Source organism: Pan paniscus, chromosome 7 (genome assembly GCF_029289425.2).
Source record: "Pan paniscus chromosome 7, NHGRI_mPanPan1-v2.0_pri, whole genome shotgun sequence".
NCBI lineage: Eukaryota > Metazoa > Chordata > Mammalia > Primates > Hominidae > Pan > Pan paniscus.
The window spans coordinates 62,559,429-62,587,105 of record NC_073256.2 but is presented as its reverse complement, the minus strand read 5'-3'; the positions used below and the strand labels follow the sequence as shown (position 1 = coordinate 62,587,105).

Below are 27,677 nucleotides of genomic sequence, written 5' to 3'. Positions count from 1 at the left end.
ACTTTTAAAGTCAACATTTTAAAAATAATGCCTGGAAATTTAATAATAATTCCTGGGAGGTGATCAGACCTCTAAAAGCTGTGGAGATGGTGAGGTCCAAGCATATCTCTAAGGAAGAAAAGAAAATTTCATGAATATCTGGGGTAAAGTTGGGGTAAAGAGGAAACTGCATTAAGGGAGATGATATATAGATAAGAAAGATAGGTATAAGAGAGACATAGATTAATTGGTGATAGGTGATAGATAATAGATTGGTTGATTAATTAATAAATGACAGATAAATAGATGAATGTATGACAGATGATAGTTGACGGATGATAGATGGATGATATAAATTAATAGGTACCAGATAGATGAGGATAGATTGAAACAGTGATTGTGATAGACAGTTGATAGATAATTGATTAATAAGTGATAGATGATAGATAATTGATAGATTGATAGATCAATAGGTGATAGATAATAGACAGATGATACATGACAGATTGCTGATAAATAGATAGATGATGAGTAGGTGGATGGGTGAATAGATGGATAGATGATGAGTAGATGGATGGGTGAATAGATAGATAGATGATAGAAAGAACAGTTATGGGTGACAAGTAGGAAGGACCAGAGAAGAGAGGGGAGGATAATGGGGGCCTTGGGGTTACTTCCTCCTTTGTCCCCTCCCTAAGCTCAAGACCCCTTTGTGACTGTACCATACCTTTGTGATGCAGGTCAGGAACTCTAGTCTAGAGAGCACATTCTCTGCTCAGTTGCCCGGGGAAGCCACTAGATACAGATGCTGGAGAATTTGGGCTGGTTTCTTCTGCATTTTAACAATCCCTGGGGCTTTCTTTGGTTCTTTCTTTATTTGAGTGAGGTTGAGATCATCTTTCTATCATGTCTCTGCATTCAGTGATATCCATATTTATCCATGTTTGAAAAGACACAGACATCAATCTGGTAAGGAATCCCAAGGGCTGCCCACATTAGAGGTTAACTTCTGTTTTCCTATTCCTATTTTCTCTTTTCATAATCTATCCTTGGGATGGAGAGACCTCAGGAATGGGAACTCTCGGGGGACATTAGAATAGCATTGGTCTAGGAGAGCAGGTTGGGCAGCACAGAAGGTAGGTGGGGACAAAGGCTTTTATCCAAAAGTTACAGACCATTTGCCCAGGTGTGGTAAAATCACAAATACCATGGAATTCAGGCCCACAGATTGGTTTGTTAAAGAATTCAGGACACCAGAGGGGAACAGGCCCTCAAGAGTTGCTCACCAGCAGCCTTTCCGTCACAGGAGGCTCTGGGCCACAACTCTCCCAAGAGTTAGGGCTGAGCTGGAGAGCAGTGCTGACCTGTGAGAGGCTCTGGCTGCTTTCTACTCCTCCATTTGTCCTCAGGAGGCAGAATCCTAGAGAATGGAGCAGAAGTTCCCAAAGGTCTGCAAATCTGTGCTCTTTCTCAGTAGAGGACTTTCCAGGAGTCCCAGGACTGCTGTCTGAAATATGCATTTAGAAGCAAATATGAATAACAATTCTTTATTTGAAATTGACAGAGAAGGAGTCAAACAAAACATGATCCATTTTAAAAATGAATAACATGAAAGCAACATCTCAATTAAATCAACATAGGAAGTCACGTAATTAATTAAGAAAAGTTCACTGTTTTTTTTTTTTTTTTGACAGGGTCTTACTCTGTCACGCAGGATGGAGGCTGGAGTCCAATGGCACAATTGCAGCTCACTGCACCCTCAAACTCCTGGGCTCAAGGGGGCCTCCCATCTTACCCTCCCGGATAGCTGGGACTACAGGCGTGCACCATCATACCTGGCTAATTTTTAGTATTTTTTGTAGAGACGGGGTTTCTCCATGTTGGCCAGGCTGGTCTTGAAATCCTAGGTTCAAGCAATTCTCCTGCCTCAGCCTCCCAAACTGTTGGGATTACAGGTGTGAGCCACTGTGCCCAGCCTGCTGCTTTTTTAGAAAGAGGAGAGAAGGATGGTCTAAAACTCCCATTTTTTCTTGTCATTCACCTGGCAACTCAGAGTCAGGAGGAAGATGGGAGCTTTGAAGTGAGGTTCTGCTGCCCCACCCTGAGTTCCTCAGGGGTCACCTTCATTTCACCCTTCCCATTAGTTCCAAGTCCCCAGACTGAAGACAGCAGTTCCTGGAGTCAGTTCTCAAAAGAGTGAGTTCTCAAGGGAGAGGCCCAAAAAAAGGGAATCAGAACCTGGAACACTTCTCCCCATCCCTGTTCTGCCCCTCATAGGAATTAAACAAGATGGAAATGGGCAATGCTTCTTACCCACTGGTGATAATATGAGATGCCACAGAAGAAATGTTGGGGTTTTTTGGAGGCAAAATTTGTTGGGTCTTCACTTTGTAAAAGTTGATGGCATCCCTATTTTCAGACTGTTCTTGGAGACAGCACCAGGCTTGTCTACCTCATACAGCTGTGATGGTCACCTGGGGCTGAGAGAGAAGAGCTTGCCTTCAGCTGTTAATGAAAGCCAGCTTGGACTTCTTGAAGCTGAAGGGTCAGGCAGAGCTACGTAGTGGTATTGCACACATCAGCATCTTCAGTTTCCTAAAATCTACCCTTACAAAAAAAGAGCGACTCAGCAGGGGCTCAACATGTAATAGAGTCCACTAAAGAACATGTCTGAGGCTTGCATTTTTCAGCCCTCTGCTTTTCCCCACCATTCTACCTACCAGCCATGGGCTATATATAGTGCTTGGGGTTATGCAGGTGCCATAGGGTAAAAACCTTCCCACTCAAGTTCCAGGAAAAAAAAATGACAAGAAACTTTACATGTCCCAAATACGGAACTAGAGTTTGGGGGTCTAAGTTCAGAAGGGTAAGAAGTGATCTCCATGGCCCTAAATATTTTGGAAGGAAATAGGCTTCTAGTTTCCCAAAATCTCCTTTTATTCCCAGTGTGGTTGAGGGAAGAGCACTGCTCTCAATTCTTAGCTTAGCCTTTAGGAACATGGACAGTCAGGTCAGCAGCCAGCTGCCCTTCCCCTCTCCAGAGCAGCAAGGAGTCCAGGACTCCAGCTCTGTTTCTGCAGACAGTGACAGGAGGCCAAAGGGCGGGCAGAGCAGGGGCAAGGTCTCAGCACACCCAGGGGTCGATGGAGAACAAACATATCATTAGGCTGAGAAAGGAGAGAAAGGAAAAAAAGATCTCAAAGTGTGTTCAGGCAGTACTCAGCTCTTTGTTTATCCACAAGAAGAACTGGATTCCAAGTCAGGGACATAAAAATTAACCCATGGCCTGGGTCACTTTGCCCCCACCTGCCACTCATACCAAGGCAGCCCAGCTCTGAAAGCATTGAAAGATGACATGTTTTGTAGGAAACAGTGACTCTTTGGATGTTAAAAAATCTAGCCGCTGCCCAGTGGACACAGTGTCAGGGAGCCTTAAGAAAGCTGGTGTTGGGGGTACTGCCAAGGAGGATCATCGAGTGGGCATGACAAGCCCAAGAGTCAAGGTGACTGCTGCTTAAGGATATTCCATGTCTGTGGGGTCCACCCGTCTTGGGACAAGTCTTGAACTCAAAGAGAATTCTCCCTCCTGAGTGGGGACATTAGAAAAGGGAAGGCCCTCCCCAGGGAGACTCTGCGTGAGGCCTGGCTTGGTGACATAATTGCGGGGCAAAGGGATTACAAGCTTTCACCGATGGGTTAATGGGGCAGCCACACAGCACCAGGAGAATGAGTCAGTGGGGAAAAATGTGAAAGTTGAGGGTGTGGGAAACAAGAAAAATCAGTGAAGAGGGCAAAGGATGTCCCATTTTGTGGGAAGGAGAGAATTGTTTCCATTGTTTCCATTGTTGCTAATCATGACATCCCCTCATCAAATACACACACACACACACACACACACACACACACACACTCTCTCTCTCTCACACACACTGCCTGACACAGGCTGCTCCTGCTTGTGAATGAGGAGATCTATCTGGCATAAAAGGGTGCTATAGGTACAGAGAGAAGTATATTTTTGTTTTTTTTTTCTTTTTATTATTATTATTATTATACTTTAAGTTTTTGGGTACATGTGCACAATGTGCAGGTTAGTTACATATGTATACATGTGCCATGCTGGTGTGCTGCACCCACTAACTCGTCATCTAGCATTAGGTATATTTCCCAATGCTATCCCTCCCCCCTCCCCCCACCCCACAACAGTCCCCAGAGTGTGATGTTCCCCTTCCTGTGTCCATGTGTTCTCATTGTTCAATTCCCACCTATGAGTGAGAATATGCAGTGTTTGGTTTTTTGTTCTTGCGATAGTTTACTGAGAATGATGATTTCCAATTTCATCCATGTCCCTACAAAGGACATGAACTCATCATTTTTTATGGCTGCATAGTATTCCATGGTGTATATGTGCCACATTTTCTTAATTCAGTCTATCATTGTTGGACATATGGGTTGGTTCCAAGTCTTTGCTATTGTGAATAATGCCACAATAAACATATGTGTGCATGTGTCTTTATAGCAGCATGATTTATAGTCCTTTGGGTATATACCCAGTAATGGGATGGCTGGGTCAAATGGTATTTCTAGTTCTAGATCCCTGAGGAATCGCCACACTGACTTCCACAATGGTTGAACTAGTTTACAGTCCCACCAACAGTGTAAAAGTGTTCCTATTTCTCCACATCCTCTCCAGCACCTGTTGTTTCCTGACTTTTTAATGATTGCCATTCTGACTGGTGTGGGATGGTATCTCATTGTGGTTTTGATTTGCATTTCTCTGATGGCCAGTGATGGTGAGCATTTTTTCATGTGTTTTTTGGCTGCATAAATATCTTCTTTTGAGAAGTGTCTGTTCATGTCCTTTGCCCACTTTTTGATGGGGTTGTTTGTTTTTTTCTTGTAAATTTGTTTGAGTTCATTGTAGATTCTGCATATTAGCCCTTTGTCAGATGAGTAGGTTGCAAAAATTTTCTCCCATTTTTTAGGTTGCCTGTTCACTCTGATGGTAGTTTCTTTTGCTGTGCAGAAGCTCTTTAGTTTAATTAGATCCCATTTGTCAATTTTGGCTTTTGTTGCCATTGCTTTTGGTGTTTTAGACATGAAGTCCTTCCCCATGCCTATGTCTTGAATGGTATTGCCTAGGTTTTCTTCTAGGGTTTTTATGGTTTTAGGTCTAACATTTAAGTCTTTAATCTGTCTTGAATTAATTTTAGTATAAGGTGTAAGGAAGGGATCCAGGTTCAGCTTTCTACATATGGCTAGCCAGTTTTCCCAGCACCATTTATTAAATAGGGAATCGATTCCCCATTTCTTGTTTTTGTCAGGTTTGTCAAAGATCAGATGGTTGTAGATGTGTGGTAATATTTCTGAGGGCTCTGTTCTGTTCCATTGGTCTATATCTCTGTTTTGGTACCAGTACCATGCTGTTTTAGTTACTGTAGCCTTGTAGTATAGTTTGATGTCAGGTAGTGTGATGCCTCCAGCTTTGTTCTTTTTGCTTAGGATTGTCTTGGCAATGCGGGCTGTTTTTTAGTTCCATATGAACTTTAAAGCAGTGAAGAAAGTCATTGGTAGCTTGATGGGGATGGCATTGAATCTATAAGTTACCTTGGGCATTATGGCCATTTTCACGATATTGATTCTTCCTATCCATGAGCATGGAATGTTCTTCCATTTGTTTGTGTCCTCGTTTATTTCATTAAGCAGTGGTTTGTAGTTCTCCTTGAAGAGGTCCATCACATCTCTTGTAAGTTGGATTCCTAGGTATTTTATTCTCTTTGAAGCAATTGTGAATGGGAGTTCACTCATGATTTGGCTCTCTGTTTGTCTGTTGTTGGTGTGTAAGAACACTTGTGATTTTTGCATCATTGATTTTGTATCCTGAGACTTTGCTGAAGTTGCTTATCAGCTTAAGGAGATTTGGGGCTGAGATGATGGGGTTTTGTAAATATACAATCATGTCATCTGCAAACTGAGACAATTTGACTTCCTCTTTTCCTAATTGAATACCCTTTATTTCTTTCTCCTGCCTGATTGCCCTGGCCAGAACTTCCAACACTGTGTTGAATAGGAGTGGTGAGAGAAGGCATCCTTGTCTTGTGCCAGGTTTCAAAGGGAATGCTTCCAGTTTTTGCCCATTCAGTATGATATTGCTTGTGTGTTTGTCATAAATAGCTCTTATTATTTTGAGATACATCCCATCAATGCCTAATTTATTGAGAGTTTTTAGCATGAAGGGCTGTCGACTTTTGTCGAAGGGCTTTTCTGCATCTATTGAGATAATGTTGTGGTTTTTGTCTTTGGTTCTGTTTATATGCTGGATTACATTTATTGATTTGCATATGTTGAACCAGCCTTGCATCTCAGGGATGAAGCCCACTTGATCATGGTGGATAAGCTTTTTGATGTGCTGCTGGATTAAGTTTGCCAGTATTGTATGGAGGATTTTTGCATTGATGTTCATCAAGGATATTGGTCTAAAACTCTCTTTTTTTGTTGTGTCTCTGCCAGGCTTTGGTATCAGGATGATGCTGACCTCATAAAATGAGTGAGGGAGGATTCCTCTTTTTCCGTTGATTGGAATAGTTTCAGAAGGAATAGTATCAGCTCCTCCTTGCACCTCTGATAGAATTCGGCTGTGAATCCATCTGGTCCTGGACTTTTTTTGTTTGGTAGGCTATTAATTATTGCCTCAATTTCAGAGCCTGTTATTGGTCTATTCAGGGATTCAGCTTCTTCCTGGTTTAGTCTTGGGAGAGTGTATGTGTCGAGGAATTTATCCATTTCTTCTAGAGTTTCTAGTTTATTTGCATAGATGTGTGTATAGTATTCTCTGATGGTAATTCGTATTTCTGTGGGATAGGTGGTGATATCCCCTTTGTCATTTTTTATTGCATGTATTTGATTCTTCTCCCTTTTCTTCTTCATTAGTCTTGCTAGCTGTCTATCAGTTTTGTTGATCTTTTCAAAAAACCAGCTATCGCAAGAACAAAAAAACAAACACCGCTTATTCTCACTCATAGGTGGGAATTGAACAATGAGAACACATGGATACAGGAAGGGGAACATCACACTCTGGGGACTGTTGTGGGTTGGGGGGGAGGGGGAGGGATAGCATTGGGAGATATACCTAATGCTAGATGACGAGTTGGTGGGTGCAGCGCACCAGCATGGCACATGTATACATATGTAACTAACCTGCACATTCCTAAAACTTAAAGTATAATAATAATAAATAATTTTAAAAAAACCCAAAAAAACCAGCTCCTGGATTCATTGATTTTTTGAAGGGTTTTTTGAGTCTCTATTTCCTTCAGTTCTGCTCTGATTTTAGTTATTTCTTGCCTTCTGCTAGCTTTTGAATTTGTTTGCTCTTGCTTTTCTAGTTCTTTTAATTGTGATGTTAGGGTGTCAATTTTAGATCTTTCCTGCTTTCTCTTGTGGGCATTTAGTGCTATAAATTTCCCTCTACACACTGCTTTGAATGTGTCCCAGAGATTCTTGTATGTTGTCTTTGTTCTCATTGGTTCCAAAGAACATCTTTATTTCTGCCTTCATTTGGTTATGTACCCAGGAGCAGGTTGTTCAGTTTCCATGTAGTTGAGCGGTTTTGAGTGAGTTTCTGAATCCTGAGTTCTAGTTTGATTGCACTGTGGTCTGAGAGAGAGTTTGTTATAATTTGTGTTCTTTTACATTTGCTGAGGAGTGCTTTACTTCCAACTATGTGGTCAATTTTGGAATAGGTGTGGTGTTATGCTGAAAAGAATGTATATTCTGTTGATTTAGGGTGGAGAGTTCTGTAGATGTCTATTAGGCCTGCTTGGTGCGGAGCTGAGTTCAATTCCTGGATATCATTGTTAACTTTCTGTCTCATTGATCTTTCTAACGTTGACAGTGGGGTGTTAAAGTCTCCCATTATTATGGTGTGGGACTCTAAGTCTGTTTGTAGGTCTCTAAGGACTTGCTTTATGAATCTGGGTGCTCCTGTATTGAGTGCATATATATTTAGGATAGTTAGCTCTTCTTGTTGAATTGATCCCTTTACCATTATGTAATGGCCTTCTTTGTCTCTTTTGATCTTTGTTGGTTTAAAGCCTGTTTTATCAGAGACTAGGATTGCAACTCCAGCTTTTTTTTGCTTTCCATTTGCTTGGTAGATCTTCCTCCATCCCTTTATTTTGAGCCTATGTGTGTCTCTGCACGTGAGATGGGTTTCCTGAATACAGCACACTGATGGGTCTTGACTCGTTATCCAATTTGCCAGTCTTGTGTCTTTTAATTGGAGGATTTAGCCCATTTACATTTAAGGTTACTATTGTTATGTGTGAATTTGATCCTGTCATTATGATGTTAGCTGGTTATTTTGCTCGTTAGTTGATGCAGTTTCTTCCTAGCCTTGATGGTCTTTACAATTTGGCATGTTTTTGCAGTGGCTGGTACCAGTTGTTCCTTTTCATGTTTAGTGCTTCCTTCAGGAGCTCTTGAAGGGCAGGCCTGGGGGTGACAGAATCTCTCAGCATTTGCTTGTCTGTGAAGGATTTTATTTGTCCTTCACTTATGATGCTTAGTTTGGCTGGATATGAAATTCTGGGTTGAAAATTCTTTTCTTTAAGAATGTTGAATATTTCCCCCCCACTCTGGCTTGTAGAGTTTCTGCTGAGAGATCAGTTGTTAGTTTGATGGGCTTCCCTTTGTGGGTAACCTGACCTTTCTCTCTGGCTGCTCTTAACATTTTTTTCCTTCATTTCAATCTTGGTGAATCTGACAATTATGTGTCTTGGAGTTGCTCTTCTCGAGGAGTATCTTTGTGGCATTCTCTGTATTTCCTGAATTTGAATGTTGGTCTGCCTTGCTAGATTGGGGAAGTTCTCCTGGATAATATCCTGCAGAGTGTTTTCCAACTTGGTTCCATTCTCCCTGACACTTTCAGGTACACCAATCAGATGTAGATTTGGTCTTTTCACATAGTCCCATCTTTCTTGGAGGCTTTGTTCTTTTCTTTTTATTCTTTTTTCTCTAAACTTATCTTCCCGCTTTATTTCATTCATTTTGTCTTCCATCACTGATACCCTTCCTTCTAATTGATTGCATTGGCTACCGAGGCTTGTGCATTTGTCACGTAGTTCTTGTGCCATGGTTTTCAGCTCCATCACATCCTTCAAGGACTTCTCTGAATTGGTTATTCTAGTTAGCCATTCATCTAATTTTTCTCAAGGTTTTTAGCTTCTTTGCCATTGGTTTGAACTTCCTCCTTTAGCTTGGAGTAGTTTGATCTTCTGAAGCCTTCTTCTCTCAACTCATCAAAGTCATTCTCCATCCAGCTTTGTTCTGTTGCTGGTGAACGCAGCTGGAGCTGCATTCCTTTGGATGAAGAGAGCCGCTCTGATTTTTAGAGTTTCTTGTTTTTCTGCTCTGTTTTTTTCCCCATCTTTGTGGTTTTATCCACCTTTGGTCTTTGATGATGGTGACTTACAGATGGGTTTTTGGTGTGGATGTCCTTTCTGTTTGTTAGTTTTCCTTCTAACAGTCAGGATCCTCAGCTGCAGGTCTGTTGGAGTTTGCTGGAGGTCCACTCCAGACCCTGTTTGCCTGGGTATCAGCAGCGGTGGCTGTAGAACAGCGGATATTGGTGAACCGCAAATGCTGCTGCCTGATCGTTCCTCTGGAAGTTTTGTCTCAGAGGGGTACCTGGACGTGTGAGGTGTCAGTCCGTCCCTACTAGGGGGTGCCTCCCAGTTAGGCTACTCGGGGCTCAGGGCACCACTTGAGGAGGCAGTCTGCCCATTCTCAGATCTCAAGCTGTGTGCTGGGAGAACCACTATTCTCTTCACAACTGTCAGACAGGGTCATTTAAGCCTGCAGAGGTTACTTCTGCCTTTTGTTTGTCTGTGCCCTGCCCCCAGAGGTGGAGCCTACAGAGGCAGGCAGGCCTCCTAGGGCTGTGGTGGGCTCCACTCAGTTTGAGCTTCCTGGCCACTTTGTTTACCCACTCAAGCCTAGGCAAGGGTGGGCACCCCTCGCTCAGCCTCGCTGCCGCCTTGCAGTTTGATCTCAGACTGCTGTGCTAGCAATGAGTGAGGCTCAGTCGGCGTAGGACCCTCCAAGCCAGGTGCAGGGTATAATCTTCTGGTGTGCCATTTGTTAGGCCCATTGGAAAAGTGCGGTATTAGGGTGGGAGTGACCCAATTTTCCAGGTGCTGTCTGTCATCCCTTTCTTTGATTAGGAAAAGGAATTCCCTGACCCCTTGCACTTCTGGGGTGAGTTGATGCCTCACCCTGCTTCGGCTCACACACAGTGCACTGCACCCACTGTCCTGCACCCACTGTCTGGCACTCCCCTATGGGATGAACCCAGTACCTCAGTTGGAAATGCAGAAATCACCCGTCTTCTGCGTCGCTCACGCTGGGAGCTGTAGACTGGAGTTGTTCCTATTCGGCCATCTTGGCTCTGTCCTTTTTACTCTTTTTCCTCTAAACTTCTCTTCTTGCTTCGTTTCATTCATTTGATCTTCAATCACTGATACCCGTTTTTCCAGTTGATTGAATCAGCTACTGAAGCTTGTGCATTCGTCACGTAGTTCTTGTGCCACAGTTTTCAGCTCCATCAGGTCATTTAAGGACTTCCCTACACTGGTTATTCTAGTTAGCCATTCATCTAATCTTTTTTCAAGGTTTTTAGCTTCTTTGCATTGGGTTCGAACTTCCTCCTTTAGCTCGGAGTAGTTTGATCGTCTGAAGCCTTCTTCTCTCAACTCATCAAAGTCATTCTCCATCCATCTTTGTTCCATTGCTGGTGAGGAACTGCCTTCCTTTGGAGGGGGAGAGGTGTTCTGATTTTTAGAATTTTCAGATTTTCTGCTCTGTTTTTTCCCCATCTTTGTGGTTTTATCTACCTTTGGTCTTTGATGATGGTGATGTACAGATGGGATTTTGGTGTGGATGTCCTTTCTGTTTGTTAGTTTTCCTTCTAACAGTCAGGACCCTCAGCTGCAGGTCTGTTGGTGTTTGCTGGAGGTCCACTCCAGACCCTGTTTGCCTGGGTATCAGCAGCGGAGGCTGCAGAAAAGCAAATATTGGTGAAGAGCAAATGTTGCTGCCTGATCATTTCTCTGGAAGCTTCATCTCAGAGGGGTACCCAGCTGTGTGAGGTGTCAGTCTGCCCCTACTGGGGGGTGCCTCCCAGTTAGGCTACTGAGGGGTTGGGACCCACTTGAGGAGGCAATCTCTTCAGTCTCAGATCTCAAGCTGTGTGCTGGGAGAACCACTACTCTCTTCACAGCTGTCAGACAGGGACATTTAAGCCGGCAGAGGTTTCTGCTGCCTTTTGTTCAGCTATGCCGTGCCCCCAGAGGTGGAGTCCACAGCGGCAGGCAGACCTCCTTGAGCTGTGGTGGGCTCCACCCAGTTCAAGTTTCCTGGCCGCTTTGTTTACCTACTCAAGCCTCAGCAATGGTGAGTGCCCCTCCCCCAGCCTTGCTGCCACCTTGCAGTTCAATCTCAGACTGCTGTGGTAGCAATTAGTGAGGCTCCGTGGGTGTGGGACCCCCTGAGCCAGGTGCGGGATATAATCTCCTGGTGTGCCATTTGCTAAGACTGTTGGAAAAGTGCAGTATTAGGGTGGGAGTGACCTGATTTTCCCAGTGCCATCAGTCACCCCTTCTCTTGGCTAGGAAAGGGAATTCCCTGACCCTTGCACTTCCCGGGTGAGGCGATGCCTCGCCCTGCTTTGGCTCACACTTTGTGGGCTGCACCCACTCTCCTGCCCCCACTGTCCAACGAGCCCCAGTGAGATGAACCCGGTATCTCAGTTGGAAATGCAGAAATCACCCATCTTTTGCTTTGCTCATGCTGGGAGCTGTAGACTGGAGCTGTTCCTATTTGGCCATCTTGGACAGACCTGCCTTTTAGTTTTTAGTCATTAAACAATGTAAATGTAATTTATTTGATAAAAATACAGTTGAACAATGTAAATATTCCTCTTATCTTGAGAGAAGGTATAAAAACAGGCAAGATTCAATCTGTATGAGGGCCTCTGACTTGCATCATTGTTCCTACGGTCAACTTTCTCATCCTTAGCACAGCTAAGTATATCCCTTCACCACACCTCCACCCCAGCCCCCAGCACCCTCCACTGATGGACTGGATCCAACCCCACAAAGAAAGTGAAAACCATCTGCTCAAAACTTTTCTTCATGAAATCTTAAGAAATGAAAACAAAAACTTACAGCCCAACTCCCTTTATTCCATCTTTCCTGTTACAGTTTTTAGAAAGGTATCACTCAGCAGTCCTTCCTTGATCTTTCCAAGCTAGGAATGTTTTCTTTGCTTCTCCAAACACACTTCTTACTCTGTGTTGTGCCTTTTGGTTTAATATTTCACCTTAGGGTAAGTTCTTCTCATACCTGGAATCTTTTCTATTTCTTTGGCTTCCTGGCAGAGAAAGTTTCTTTTAAAAAATGTAAAATATACAAAACATAAAATTTATCATCATAAACATTTTAAACCTACAGTTCAATGGCAGTAAATACACTGTTGTGCAACCATCACCACCATCCAGCTCCAGAATCTTTTCATTTTCCCAAACTGAAACTCTACCTATTAAACAATAACTCCCCATCTCCCACTCCTCCAAGTCCCTGGAAACTATCATTCTACCCTCTGTTTCTATGAATTTGACTTTTCTCTCTCTCTTTCTCCAGGATCCTGTGAGATTCAAATGACATGTTAAATGGGAAAACATCTGCAATACTAGATTAATGTTTCTCACAGTAAGACTGATCTTTAAATCAGCGATATTAGAATCAACTGAGGTGTATTTAATGAATAAAGATCCCTGGGTCATTCCAGAACCAATAAAATCAGAATCTCTGGGAGCAGGATCTGAACTGTTCTTCTTTCTTCTTTCTTTCCTTTCTTCCTTTCTTTCTTCTTTCTTTCTTTCTTTCTTTTCTTCCTCTTTCTTTTTCTTCTTTCCTTCCTTTCTCTCTCCTTCCTTCCTTCTTCCCTTTCTTTCCTTCCTTCCTTCCTTTCTTTTTCCTTCCTTCTTGCCTGCCTGCCTGCCTTCCTTCCTTCCTTTCTGTCTGACTGTCTCGCTCTGTTGCCCAGGCTAGAGTGCGGTGCTGGGATTACAGGAGCCTGCCATTTGTATTTTTTTTTTGTTTTTGGAGACTGAGTCTCGCTCTGTCACCCAGGCTGGAGTGTAGTGACGTGATCTCAGCTCACTGCAACTTCCACCTCCTGGGTTCAAGCCATTCTCCTGCCTCAGCCTCCTGAGTAGCTGGGATTACAGGTGCATACCACCATGCCTCTAATTTTTTGTATTTTAATAGTGACAGGGTTTCACTGTGTTGCCCAGGCTGGTCTCGAATTCCTGAGCTCAGGCAATCCACCTGCCTCAGCCTCCCAAAGTGCTAGGATTACAGGCATGAGCCACTGTGCCTGGCCTGTATTTTTAGTAGAGACGAGGTTTCACCATGTTGGCCAGGCTGACCTGGCCAACTCCTGACCTCAGGTGATCCACCCACCTTGGCCTCCCAAAGTGCTGGGATTACAGGCATGAGCCACCGCGCCCAGCCTGAACTGTATTTTCTTAAAGAAGTTCACAGATTATTTTTATGTACAATTTAAACCTAATTGCTTAATTTCTGCTCTTTTCCCTCACAATGCACTTTTCAGGTTTTTCTTACAGCTGCAAGAAATACCACCCCAAAATTCTGTATTAAAAAAAAAGAAATGGCCATGTGCAATTTGCCTCTGTCCAAACATTTCAGCCACATGTGTGCAGCTGTCCATCATCCTTTTACATGGGGTTGTCCTGGGCTCCACTCCTGTATGGGTTTGTGCATGGGATCAAATCTTTCTGTCCTATTATGATTCTAAAATTTGACTTAAATGGCAAGACACTCTTCCTTCAGGTGTGTCAATAAAAGTATAATTTTTACCTGTGGAGGGAAAAACAGGTTTAAGAACCACAATTTTTAGATTGGCAAACATAAGGGGTTGCTCCCTACATGTCAATACAGTGAGCACAGGCAGGGGTCAGTGAGAAGCGGGGAGCGGCCACACTGATGGGCCATGTTGTGCTGTTGACTGCAGCTGGCATTTTCTTGATGCACTCAACAAGTCCCATGGAGAATAAGCATTGTCCATGATGTGGTTGAAGCCCATTCACCTCTTCTCTTACTCATTTGTCTATTTGTTCATTCATAAAAGTGCTTTAAGTGTAGACTGAAAGACAAACCTCACTATGTGAGTCTTAGGGAGGGGGAGGTCCTAGGCCCAGTTAGAAGAGCTAAGATGAAAACACAGCCTCTTTCCTGTAGGAATTCACACTGTACGAACATTTGTAAACTAAATGCACTGTGATCTACCTCAAAGAAAAACTCAGTCTGTCTGGGTGAGACCCAGTCATGCACAAATATGAACTCAAAGGAAAAGTGGGTGTTTCCCCAGTGGAAAGAGGGAGGAGGTGGGGGAACCCTAGCCTCTGACATTATTCAGTGACTTGAACATGTTTATATGCACACAGGTATGGATGTGTGTGAGCTTGTCTATGACTGCGTGTGTGTGTAGCCGAATGTTGATGTGGCTGGGTGTCACCTGCACATACATGTCTAAGTACATGGTCACATATTTGCCTTTTTGTTATGTGTGTCTCCTTATATCTAAGAGTAGCTGATGGTGGGCACTGACTGTGTCAGGCATCATTCTGATTGCTCTAAGGACATCTTGTTTAATCTCCACAAGAGCCCTATAAGGCAGGATCTATGACTATTTGACACACCATGAAACTGACATGGGGAGTTTAAATAACTTGCTGGAGGTCCCACAGCTTGCAGGTGAAGCTGCATTTTAACACAGGCAGTCTGGCTTCAGAGTTCACCTCCTTGTGACCATGTTGTGTTTGTGTGTGCTGTACACACTATACATGAATAGATAGATATTTACATATGTATGGGGAAAATATTAAAAGAACTATATTTTTAACACTTTAAAATACAGAACATATTCTGAAGTGTTCATATCAAAACATCACAGTTGAATAAGTTTTCATAAACATAAGTTTTACTCTTTGTGTGTGTTTCTCAAAAGCACTTCTAAAAATGCTTCACCATCTCATACATGGGGCCTTTGAATTCATTGCATCTGTAGTTGCTACCCTCCAAACACCTAACCTTGATGGTTGCTGCATTTCCTCATTAAAGAACTACTTCTCCTTAGAGAAATATTCTCTTGGGCTGGAGGGCTGGGGAGAGCCCCTTAAACATGTCTCTCTTTGGAAGTAGAGTTATCAATCCCCTGCTGCTCATGGCCTGACAGCTCTGGTTTACTTGATGGGAATAAGTTACTCCCCAGTTGCAAAATCCTTTAAAACATTTTTTTTTTCAGCATCTCTAATAATTCTGCTTCATGTGACCACAGAAAATCCTAACTTCAGAACTGAATTGTGAATTTGTTAATTGACAACTAGATGCTGAGAGCTTTAAAATCATTATCACCTGAAGTGATAAAGCCCTTTTTACTTCCATTTATTTCCCTTAATAATTTTCTCTTCTCTTGATCTTCATTTTTCTTTCAGTTGGTGAAAAGATTTTTTAATATTCAATCACTTCAGGGAACAGTAATGACTGCCCATGTATTGTGAGCAGTAGGGAAAATCTTCCACTAGGATAAGCCAGAAAGTGGTATTTAAGTGAAACATAAAATATGCTCTGAAGATGAAGAAATAAGAGATGGTCTGTTTCATTTTCTCAAAAGAAATGCAGCACTCTAGTGTCTTTACAGCATCCATGTCCCACAAGCCCATAGGCTGGTGACCATGGTCTTCAACCCACAATTGGTGCTGTTGATGCTGTCAATGCAGAATTGAAGACAGAGAAGCAGAGATTTTTAAGTCAGAAGCATGCTTCAGAAGTTTTAGTTTGTAACTATTGTTTATTTCTGGAAATCATTTGGAAGATATTATTTTACTTTTTGTCTCTCCCAATTCCAAATTGTTTGCATTATAATTTTCTTTAAACCGGAAAATAAAATTATAATTTTAGAAAAGTGAATCTTGTGTTTAAGAGGTGTCAAGTTTGTGCCCTTACCTTTCCTGTGCACCAGGATAGTGAATCCACAACAACCTCTCCTGCTGCACTTATGGCCGATAGCACCAAGCCTTCTCAGCCAACTTCCCTCCTGGATCCTGTCAGGCATTTTCTCAGCAAGCATTCCAGAAAGCCATGACTCACTTATCACCATCAGTGCTTCCACCAATTAGCTAAGAGAATATTGATATTCAAGAAACTACCCCAAAACTCAGTAGGAGAAGTCAGGACTTCTGAATGACAGAATAGAGTTTGGCAGGCCCTTTGCCCAGCAAAACAGTGTAACTGGTGAAAATTATTTAAAACAAACAAAACAGACAAAAACACAATCATTCGACATCTCTGGAAATTGTCCTAGGGACCTAGAGGAAATGGAGAAAATGCATTTAAGAAAATCCACCAAACCTTGGTGTACAGTGAGAGTCTGTGGCATTTGAGCTGAGACCCCATTATCCACACCGTGAACCCAGGTTACAGAACCTCTGCTCTGGGCATGTGCAGCCTAGAAAATGAGGGCTCTTTCTCCCCAGCCCAGAGTCTAGGACTACAGTTTTATACTGGAAGGGGAGGCTGCAGGAGTTTCTCATTCCCCTGGCTCTGTGTTGCAGAAACTGTATTCCAGGTAGGTATGGGAGAGAGGACTGGTCCTCTTTTTCCCTAAATCAGCCCCCACTCTGAGGCAGAAACTCTATCCCAGGCATGGCAGTCTGGGAGTACTAGGTTCCTACTGGCCTCACCTAAGCTCACTCACACGATGGGAATTCCATACCAGTAAGAGCACATCAAGAAGACCAGGGGCTGCCAATCACTCCAACACCACCCCCTCATAGAGCAGCGGTGTCAATCCAAGAAAGCCATTTCTCTACCACCAACTCCAATGCAAGGATGCAGGGGATCTGCCCAAGGAGAAAGGCAGTGCATGAGGATGAAAAGCTCAGCAGCTGTTCCTGAAGGGACTGAAAGTGAGGGGCTCAATGCCTGAGGGCACTAGAACAGGCAATGGTTCCACTGGGGAGAGCAATGATAAGGCTGGGAGCTTTGATACAAGTAAAACAGCAGAGAAGCCAGATTTTTAACAGAGAACTAGGAAAAGAGACGGATAAGAAGAGCCCCCCTGAGACAACAGTGAACTCTGGGGTTTGAATGCTGTGTGCGTGGTCTAGGTAGCACCAACACAGGAGTGATCACAGCAGGATGCATTAGAAGCAAGAAAGCACTCCCCGTGCTGCACACAGACCCAGCAACACACCGGCAAAGCCACCCAGCACAACCCCTGGCTAAACACAAAGTGAACAGAAAGCCACATTAAAAATAACTTCTCAGTGCCCCCCTAGAAGTCTGGAAGACAGTGAGCAGGTTCAAGGCTTTGCCTCTCAGAGGCAATTAGAGAAAGAACCTCCAAGCTTCTAGTCACTGGGAAAAAAATGGAGCAAAAAATAAACTCCCTGTATTGTAATTAGAGTTTCTAAGCCACACACACACATCTAACAATAAAAGGTAAACATGTAACTAAGTAGACCTAAGCACAACATTTGACCTATAAGTGGCTTTTGTTGACCCAGAATTGACCTCTAGAAACCCAGGTTAAAAGATAAAAATAAAACCCTAGTGCTGATACAGATGGGCCCTGAGCTCACCAGGGCCCTATGTACTTCCTGTAGCTCTCTGACATGAATGGACCACTCAAAGGAGAGGACTTGCATCTTCTCTCTCTCTCTCTCTCTCTCTCTCTCAGAAAGATCAAATGCTACACACTGCAGAGGGAACAGACCTCTTAGAATTGGTTCAGCCAAATCTCCAGGCAAATGAGCAAGCAATGAAGCAAAAACAATGCCACACCCTTGGGGGATGTAGACTCCATATTCAGAGTTGTTATACTATATTATCTAAAATGTCCAATTTTGAACAGCAAAACATGAGAGACATGTCAAGAAAAAAGAAAATGTGACTTATACACGTGAAAATAAGCAAGTGATAGAAATTGCCTTTAAAGGACCCAGATGGTGAACTTAAAGGAAAGAGACTTCAAAGCAATTAGCTATCTATATTTTTTCAAAGAAATAAAGAAAATCTTACTTAAAAATTAAAGAAAGGCTGAAGCATGGTGGTTCACACCTGTAATACCAGCACTTTGGGAGGCTGAGGAAGGAGCTCGGGGCTGCTTTGGCCTCATGGGGCCTGGGGAGCATGGCCGGCTGACTGCACAGTCTGCTTGGAACCGTAGGTTCAGGGAGATTATTATTATCTAGTAAGGTCTCTGGAGGACATGTTTTAATGCTTGGTTAAGACTGAGGGGTTTTTATAATGTAAAACTATATGCCTAAGGAGCTTAATATGTTTGTTCTTTTAAACAGTTCAAGCATTTTTACTAAATCTCATTTATTCTCTTAATTTGCTTAGCAAATCTTTTTAAAACACAAATGAAAAGATAAAGATAGACTTTGAAAGAATAAAAATTCTAAATTAAGAAAATCCCCACATTAGTGAGATTGTGTCTGCTGGTTTTATCTGCAGCTAAGTTGTGTGCATGAGTGTGGGGTGGTCAGTAGGGAGCCACGGATTGGTGGAAGCTGATGGGACCCTAAGACAGCTTCTGGGCCTTCAGAGAAGCCCACATAGCTCTGCCTTTCATGGACTTAAAATTAAAGTGGGGTTCCCACGCTAGGTTGTGAGGAGGGAGCACACCAAGGCTCACAACTTCTGCTTGGAGGTGAGCGGCAGGCCTGGTCTGTCTGAGGGGACACTCAGGAGCGAGCTGGGGCTGATTCCCCCACAGAGGCTGCAGGAATACAGAGGAGCAGGGAGATCTTTGCTGCTTTTATGGGATAGGCTTGATGCATTTTGTTATTTCCAGGAGGAGAAAATATTAATGGTTGTAAGAGATTTTCTAGATTTAGGGATCTTTTTGTCATAGAGTAAATCACGAAGTGTGGCAGGAGACATTCACCCATGTGTCTTAGTCCAGTCAGGCTGCTGTACAGATTATAGGTTATGTGGCTTACAAATAACAGGCATTGATTTCTCACAGTTCTGGAGGCTGGAAGCCCAAGATCAGGGCACCAGGGGGTTTGATGCCTGGTGAGGGCTCTCTTCCTCATTCTTAGATGGTGCCTCCACTGTGTCTGTGTGGTGGGAAGGGCAAGGGTCTCTGAGCCTCTTTTATAAAGGCACCAATCCTATTCTTGAGGGCTCTTTCTTTATGACCTCATGAGCCCCACTTCCTAATACCATCACTTTTGGGGTGAGGATTTCAAGATATGAATTTTAGGAAGATACAATCATTCAGATTCTAGAGACCCTCACCCATATCTATATTAAAGAGTGTGACATCTTTCAGAGAAGAAGCAGGGGGCTGTGAACACCCTCATCTGGCGGAGGGCTGGGCTTGGCCTTGGTCAGGCAGCAAGGCTTTCAGGAGAGCACCCTGTCTTTGTGGGGTCGCACCTTCAATATGGCAGGGTTCTGTGGTCAGTCCTGCGCTCAGAGGTTATGCAGACCCCTCTTGGCTGTCAATGCGGCACCTCAGAACCTCTTATTAAATACTCATCTTACACAGTGGCTATAAGAACAGAATGCTTAATAGATGTTGTCACTACACCAGTCCCTGACACAGGATGAGAGCTCAATCTATGGGGATAACCACAATTGTTTTTAATTTTCCTCACAGCTCTTACAGTCTACTCAGGAATGCCAGAATTTTAATTAACAAGAAGAAGTGTTTATGGTTTAAGAGAAAATCACAAGGCAGCATTTGAATCATTTGTAAAGTTGTCCTCATATTTCTTGCCCTTGGCATGTTATGTTTGTAATATAATAATTTACTCATGTACAGTAGAGACCCCTCAGCCCAAGCAGGGCTAGGGTAAATGTGGCGAAGGAAAGTTACAGCTGGAACTTGTTGAATCTGAGCAGTAGGTCCTTCTTCCACTTTGAGGTATGATTTGAGGCTGGGCTCTGAGGAAACTCATCATTAAAAGGGAGGGTGCTGGTCTCATTTGGATTCTTGATCTGCATGAGCAGATGTATTCAACTCATAAAATATACCACATTTTACCCATATGCATACATTTTCATGTATATATTTAATGCTTAAAGGGTTGAAAAAATTGTTTTGTTTTTTAGTCTGGAAAGAACGATGTGAGGACAGGACCCCTGCTACTGTGTGTGTCTCTCATCCTGATGTTGACATATGTAAAAGAAAAAATCTGCTCCTGACACTTGTGAAAACCAGCAAGACAGATGTTATTGGAACTCCTGCATTAGGCGACGACCCTCAGTACAGAGTTGAGCTCAGCTCTGGAGGCAGCATGGAGAGTGAGTGGAGTGTTTATGGACAATGAGCAGAGGGTCAGCGGATGGACAGTCACTAAGAGGAACTTGATGAGGTATCAAGGTAAGGGGGGTTCTTATTAAACTGGGCTACAAAAATGTCTTTCTAAAAACAAGCCAAGGAGCCAGATTATCAAGGTTGGGAAGGGGGCTTCCTCACTAAACTGATTTAGCAGGAATCTACAGAAGCCCAAGTTCAGGCTTAGTCAAGAATAGGGATTAGAGGAGCTGGACTACAGTTGGTCAAGGAGGGACTCCTTGGTGCTGATGCCACCGGCTCTAAGTCCTGCTGAGCTCCAGGAGCGACCTCTGCATGGAAACTCTCCTTGGGAAGGGCCAGTTACAGGGATGGGAAATGGGGCCTAGGCTGTGGGTCTTGGTCTGTGGTGAGGCCTGAGGAATGAGAATCTGAGGGGGCAAAACATACTTAAGACCCTCTCAAAGGTGGGGTGAAGCCAACTTTCACCCTAAGTAGCAGGTGCAAGGGCAGCCAGCTGCCAGGGGGAGCATGGGGCCAGGCCAGGCCTGTGGGCTCTGGGAGCAGTCAGGCTGAAGGGCTGTTGTATCCAGGAGAGCAGGGCAGGGCTCTCACCCTGGGGCCACACTGCCTGGTGCCAGTCTCTTTCCATCACCCACTGTCTGTGAGGCTCTGGGGAGGTCCTTCCCCTCGCATAGTCTCAGGCTCCCTCACCTGTGAAGGTGCGGACAAGGATAGCAGGCAGGATCACTGTGGGTGTCAACAAGCTGAGGCCACAGAAGCCTTTGGGCCATATAGAGGCAGCACTATGAGGTCCATGGTAGAAGGGAATATCGTTCAGTGCTGCCCGCTGTGTCCTCACTTCAGCTGAATTGGCACCTGGGGGATGGTGGCCCACAGGAAAGTGTGGATGAGTTGGCTGGTCCTGGGGCTGCAGGGATAGTCTTTCCAGGCCCAGGGCTATCACAGCAGGGGTCTGTGGAGATAGGGAGCATCCAGGGGGACTCTTCCTGGGACAAGTGGGGGAGAGCTGAGTGACACTCAGGCGACACTCACATGCCCATTGTAAGTGACAATGAGTCAGGCATCCCAGTGAAGAACCGAGGCTCACAGTGACAAGTGACCTACAGTTCAGAAGAGGGCCATGTCCCGTATGTGGCTGGCCTGACACAGGATGTCTCCAGGGCCCTTGCCCAGTGCTCTTTTGTCAGGTACCGTCTATGAGCAGGCACTCTCTTAAGATACAGGAGGCCCAGGACGGCACGTAGACACACCCTGGCCAGAGCCCTTGCAACACCTGGGGCTCTGGGCCCCTCTGTGCTGCTCCAGAAGGTTTCCCCTGTTGTCCTGTGAGCAGCTGGAAGGCAGATCCTGGTGGGCACCCTACTGGGGAGATGGCACAGCTGACGTGGTGGGACCTTAGCTGTGGAATGTGGCAGTGAGGGAAGGCTCAAGCATCAGCAGGTGGGAAGGAGGTGGCGAGGGCGGTGTGCAGCCAGGCCCCAGAGCCTGCTGTGGAGGAATCAGAACCCCACAACTATTGGGCTTGTGCTGAGTGGGTGGTGAGAGGCAGAACTTCACACAGAATGGGAGGCCAGGCCAGGCCCAGCCCAGGCAGGAGGAGCTGCCTCCGTCGGGAGTGAGGCTGGGAGAAGGGAGGGGGTCTCATATGTCTCAGGATCTCTCTGTGGGTGACACGAAAAGCCCTCACAGAACCTCTTGGTTGCAGGAGGTAGTGATTTCCTTAGTATTTTACCCTAAAGCTCCAATAAATTAGAGGCCCTAATATCTGAATGTGAAGACCCCATTAAAATGATAAATGGCCTCTACTGCTCTCATTAGTTTATAACCCAGATAGAAGAGTCATGTGTGGCCATCTCCAAGGAGCAAAACTCCAGGCCACAAAAATAGCCCCAGAGATGGACACTTGGAGACATGAATCTGGGTCCAGGGGACCGAGAGAGTCCAGGGCTGGCAGCACCACAGGAAAGGCTGATGGAATGCCCAGCAAAAGGAGAGGCCTGGGTTTTAGAAGTGCCCAGCCTCTCCCCAGCCATTCACTCAGCAGCTGAGATCCCTGCAGAGCCATGGGCCTGGCTCTGCTCCATATTTGGCTGGTGACTTTCTACCGGCCACTCCCCTTCTATGAGCTTTATTTTCTTTAATTTGTAGGATGCTATACTTCTCAGAGGGGCTACAAATGGATTAATCCTTCCAAAGTCATAAAGGGCTTCATATCATAAGGTGTTATAAGTGTCAGTTCTAGGCTTGGCTGATTGGAGATTAATCCAGGTGGATCCAGGTGTATGGAGAGTGGTGAGGGAGGGGCACAGCCTTGGGAGCAGCGGCCAGAAGACAGGGGCTGTGTGCTTAGCTCCACTTGTTCTTGGAGTCACTGGGTCTGTAATGCAGGTGTGCTGCTCCTGTGCCTGCCTCAGTGGGCCCTGGAGAGAGGGCCTGGCCCTGTACTGCCCCCACCACACAGGGATAATGTGGTCCTGGCTTGGTGTATCCCAGGCAAATATCAGAGATGGTGCCTCTACAGCCCTGCGCTCCCTGGGAAACAAAGCACTTGCCCCTTTATGCACTCTCTTATTTAGAACCACGGGAGGCGCTCATCAGCCTCTACAATGTGGTCTGTGCATATGTGGCATTTTGCTTTCCACTGTGGCATGGTCACTGGTACTGGACTAACCCTCCAGCATCAATCAGGTGATATAGAACAGTGGACATAGGCAAGAGACACACACAGTGAGCCCACCGTCACCCCAACATCACCATGGCTTTCTGCCTCCTGGCCACAGCAAAGGATGGTGGGGAGCGAAGCAGCAGGAACAGCCACAGCCTCACTGAGCCCTGGAGCCCAGTTCAGAGCAGAGTTGCAGCTGCAGAGGCAGGCAGGCGGCACCTGTGGTCACATGGTAGGTGAGGGCAGACATCCGCATGGGTTCTCCATGTCCACGCCCTTGTTTCAGGGCTGGCTGGGCATGTGCAGGCTCAAACTCCACATTCTGCAAGAGAGGGCCTCCGCAGCTGACAGCTGAACAGAGGCAGGGCTGGCAGATGTGGGAATCCTGCCCAGTGGGATTGAGAGAACTCACCAAGCACTGCAGGCCCTTCCATCAGACCCAGAGAAGCCATGCCTTACAGATGAGAAACATGGCCTGCAGGAAGGCTTCACTTCAGAGTAAATTACAAACAGAAAACAGACATACACACACCGTAGAAGGAACCCAAACCAAGCCAGATAGATGAAAAGATCTGTGACTTACCTGTCTCTATAACAGAACTTAACGTAATGGCTGTCTTCTCCCTGTCTCTCCTTAGGGGGTTTATCAGCTGTGCATCCATCTTCTAGCAGCTTCTGTGTCTTTTCTCCCTGGAATGTTCTCCTGTGCCCTCCTCTTCCCTCCCTCACTGAGATATAAACAAGCTGCCTCATGTCTGTCTTGTCTTGTTGGAAGCCTGGGGCTTGACATCAGAAACTTATCATCTCAGGATGTGTGCACCACACAGTTCTCTACCCCAAAAGTCCTTTTCTTACTTTGTTAAACAACATGATTTTCAGGCATTGCTGAAAATAATTGACTTTTTAAAAAATATCAAGACTAAGCTTAAGATCTGGATTTCACAATGCATTTATTACTTTATGTGTCTTCTCCTCATTCTCATGTGAATTTGTATTCCAGGTGCTAATTAATCATGCCAAGGCTTTCTTCCCTTTCTAAATAACTTGCATTGTTTGGGGCGCTAACTGGTTGGTGTCTTTACTGTTTTGTCAAACATCAGCCCCTTTATTGTCTTTGGCCCATCAAACAAGTCCATGGTCGTTTATTTATTTTCCAAGGCTGGTTTTCCTGTGGGGATGAGCAATGACCTTGATGGTCCCTCTAAGGTCTCAGGTGTGGCTGTGAAGAAGTGTAGTGGAGCAAGTGCCAGAGGCAATGTAGCCAAGCCCAGACCCCTGCCGTTCCTGTCTACAGCCTCTCTGTCTCAACTCCTCACTGAAGGAAAGGGCAGAATGCCTCAAAGGTCAAGACAAAGTTGGGGCATGTTAGAGCTCCTGGGACCATGAGAGAGTGGACAGCAACCCCAGAAATCTGCTCAACACTGAGTGAGGGAGGTGGTGGACTCTGTTTATCTAATTTGTTGGCCTTGTCTTCAGATTCATCAGAAATGAGTAGGAGACCAGGTGAGAGATTGCACATAGACTGTCCCACACAGGTGGGACTGCACCTGAGGGTACTTGATCTTGGTGTTGTTACAGGTGAATAACTCCATTTGGTTGGCCAAGAAGGACATCTAAATACACATGACAATGGTGGACCAGGTAGAGAGTCAAGAAAGGTTGGGCCCAAAGTAAAGAAGCAAAAGTTTCTCTGACACACAGAGTGGGTGGAATTTGGGAGTCTAGGCAGCTGAGCCCCACAGAAGTCTCTTCACATGGAGCAGAATCCCAGTCAGCCTAGAATTGAGGGCTTATTCTCAGGAAAGGCTGGTAATACCTAGGCAGTGCTTTGGACTCAGGAGAGACTTGGAGTACTAAGGCATCCACTAAAACAGGACCCAGGGTAGAAATATAGTCCTAAGGATTAAAGCCCAGAGTAGGGCTTGGGCTCAGAAACCATACCACTGGATTCTGGGCACTAGGTCAGAGTTGGGCTGGTAATAAGTATTCTTAACATCAAGTCCCTGAGTGTGGCCATAGTTGTTGAAGTACTACAGGACCTCTGCTAGAAGGGCTGACACTTTCTGTAGATAGGGATCAAGTGGCCTTGCTGTGGTGAGGAGGCTGTGTGTAGAACCTGGAAACTAGGCTGAACCTGGCAGATTGGAAGGTTGTTCATGGACCAAGCACATGGCCTTCAGTCCACGTGAGCCACTTGGCATCATTCCACAGCTAATGAGTGCTGTTTGTGAATGCTCCTTGAATGCACATTGTAGCTGAATGAAAAAATTCATTCATGTGAATTAAGGAGAGAGGGAGTTGAATAGTAAGAGGCTGGCACAAGCAGACCCTCATCAAACTGCAGAATTAATGAATGACTAATACAAAAAGATCACCAAGTGGAAAAAAAATCACTCCATGCACTCCTCTAGTGAGAGGAGAGAATCATGAGGCTGTGGCACATGGCAGGGTTTGTTGGTGGGTCAGTGACAAGGTTTCAGTTTGGAGGATGACTTGGGTACATTGGAGACAAAATAAAACAGTACACCTCTCACCTTTTTTTGTGACACCTCATCACATTGCATACCTATTTTACCTTCAAGACAACCTCATGAACTGGGCATTATTATCTATATTGTAGAGCCCAAGAAGCTGAGCCTCAGAGATGGCTGACAAAGGTCCCTCAGCTCTCGGATACCTAGAACTCTGCAGTTTGAAACAAGCCATGGTGAGAAGTGTTCCCTAAGGCAGGGAGAAGAGGCTGGCTCCACAGAAACAAGCCCTCAGCAAGGCATGGTTCAGGAAGTCGATGTAGGTGGCTCCAAAGGCAAGGCTGGTGCATTCTGATTCTTGACAAAAGTTGGCTTTTCCTCTGCAGGATGTGGGCAAGCTCATCCCCAGGTGTGGATGACTTTGGGAAGAGAGTCAGTTGGCCTATGTTTGAGGCAGGAAAAGAAATGCAAGGATTACATTTATACCAAATTTGCTACAAAGTAACAGATTGTGAAATCTCACAGCTCCAAGTGAGGTAAGCAATGTTCACTGATGCTCATGAAGAGTGACAATACATTTATTATCTCATCCGTGCAACTTTCAGAAGTGAATGTTTGCATATTTAACAATTATCCTAGACCTCAGACATAGCCAAGGAGTGTCTACAGCAAACCAAGACCAATGGCACCATGGATCTGGGTACTAGGTCTCCACAGCAGGCTGAGTGCAGCCTCAGGAATCCAGGATGCAGAATCCAATGGCAGAGGCCAGATGAGGGCAATGTACAGCACACACTGTGGGCCCACACTGACCTCTCTCTGCAGGAATCATCCTCACTAGACCTTGGAAGACTGAGGGGATAACTAAAAGGAAAGCACTGAACCCAACGTACTTAAGAAAAGCTGCCTCAAATGGTTTTGTGACTAAGGCAAGTCACACGATCTGTTTTGGGTCTCACGTTCATCATCTTTAAAATAGGAATAAATAATTTCTTGCCTGTCTACTATGAGATTGTTCTGACGTTTGAGTGGAACAATACCTGTAAAGGTGCATTTTGAAGGGGCAGTGTGACGCACATGGAAGAGCACAGTTCTGAAGCATCACTCATTTCCACCACTCTAGCCACATGAGGGAGTGGGAATGATGTTTTACATCCTTCTGTGGGACTGTGAGCTCAGGGATATCATGAAAGAAACTGATGCCCAGGTGGAGAATTTTGGGGAACAAGGTCAGGGAGGGGAGGGCTGGCGCAGGTGCTCCCAGGGTGATGTGTGGTCCTGGAGAGCCTGGTCGGAGGAAGGGCCCTGCAGGAGCCATATTTGGGTATGTGGACGCCCTGGGTCTTAGGATTTTATACTTGAGCCAGTGAGCCAACATGTGTTATTATAAGTACGTGTTTATTAACACATGTTTCAGGAACACTCTCTCCCTAAACTAGAGAGGACCCGTGGGAGGTGTACTTTCTTCCTTTGGATTTTACAATGACACACTAGAAAGAGTGATGGAAAACTTTCTAATTGGCAGCAGAGCCAGAATGTTCAAAGGTGAGGAACAAGTAGGCAAGTCAGACCAGGGTCTGATCCAGAAGTCATATCTGTCATTTTATCTAAAACAGGGAGAATGAGATGGGAAAGACCTTGTGTGTCCTTTGCTTCTGAAAGTAAAGGCAATGAGGGTGCCAGCAATACATCCTGAGCATTTACATTTACTGACAGAAACCATACTTGTTTGTTATGCAAAAGTTCTGTAAAAGCTTAGATATGCAGTAGAAATTATTTAGGTTGAGACAAGTGGTAACAATTGTGGCTATTGCTAGGGGTCATTGCACTTAAACACCAAATGCTCTCCTGCCCGGGGCATCACATTCCTTCTGTGTTAAGCATAGAGTGGACTGTTGGTGTGTTGATGACGTAGAATTTATGCAGTTTTCCCTCTTCCAAGGTGCTGTCATCCATTGAAAGACTTTCTCAGTCAACCCTGTATAGAAGGAAAGTTTGGAGAAATCTTGAAGAATAAAGACTTGCACAGAGAGTTGAGCAGCAGGTTCTTAGAGAAGGCAGTCCGTATTATCCATCTACTGCTGTGTAACACATCGCCACAAATTTAACATCTTAAAACATGACACATTTATCTCACAGTTTATGTG

At 44.8% G+C, this 27,677-nt stretch overlaps 1 long non-coding RNA gene across 2 annotated transcripts; it reads left to right on the top strand.

The window, feature by feature from the left end:
• The first annotated feature begins 726 nt into the window (after positions 1 to 726).
• LOC134730971 (uncharacterized) lies at positions 727 to 26,534 on the top strand. 2 transcript variants are annotated; one of them, XR_010112929.1, is made up of 3 exons: positions 727 to 948; positions 20,187 to 20,457; positions 25,680 to 26,534. It is a non-coding gene; the product is annotated as an uncharacterized LOC134730971 (long non-coding RNA). The 2 variants fall into 2 exon arrangements; XR_010112928.1 differs by having other exon boundaries at positions 23,698 to 26,532.
• The last annotated feature ends 1,143 nt before the right edge of the window (positions 26,535 to 27,677 follow it).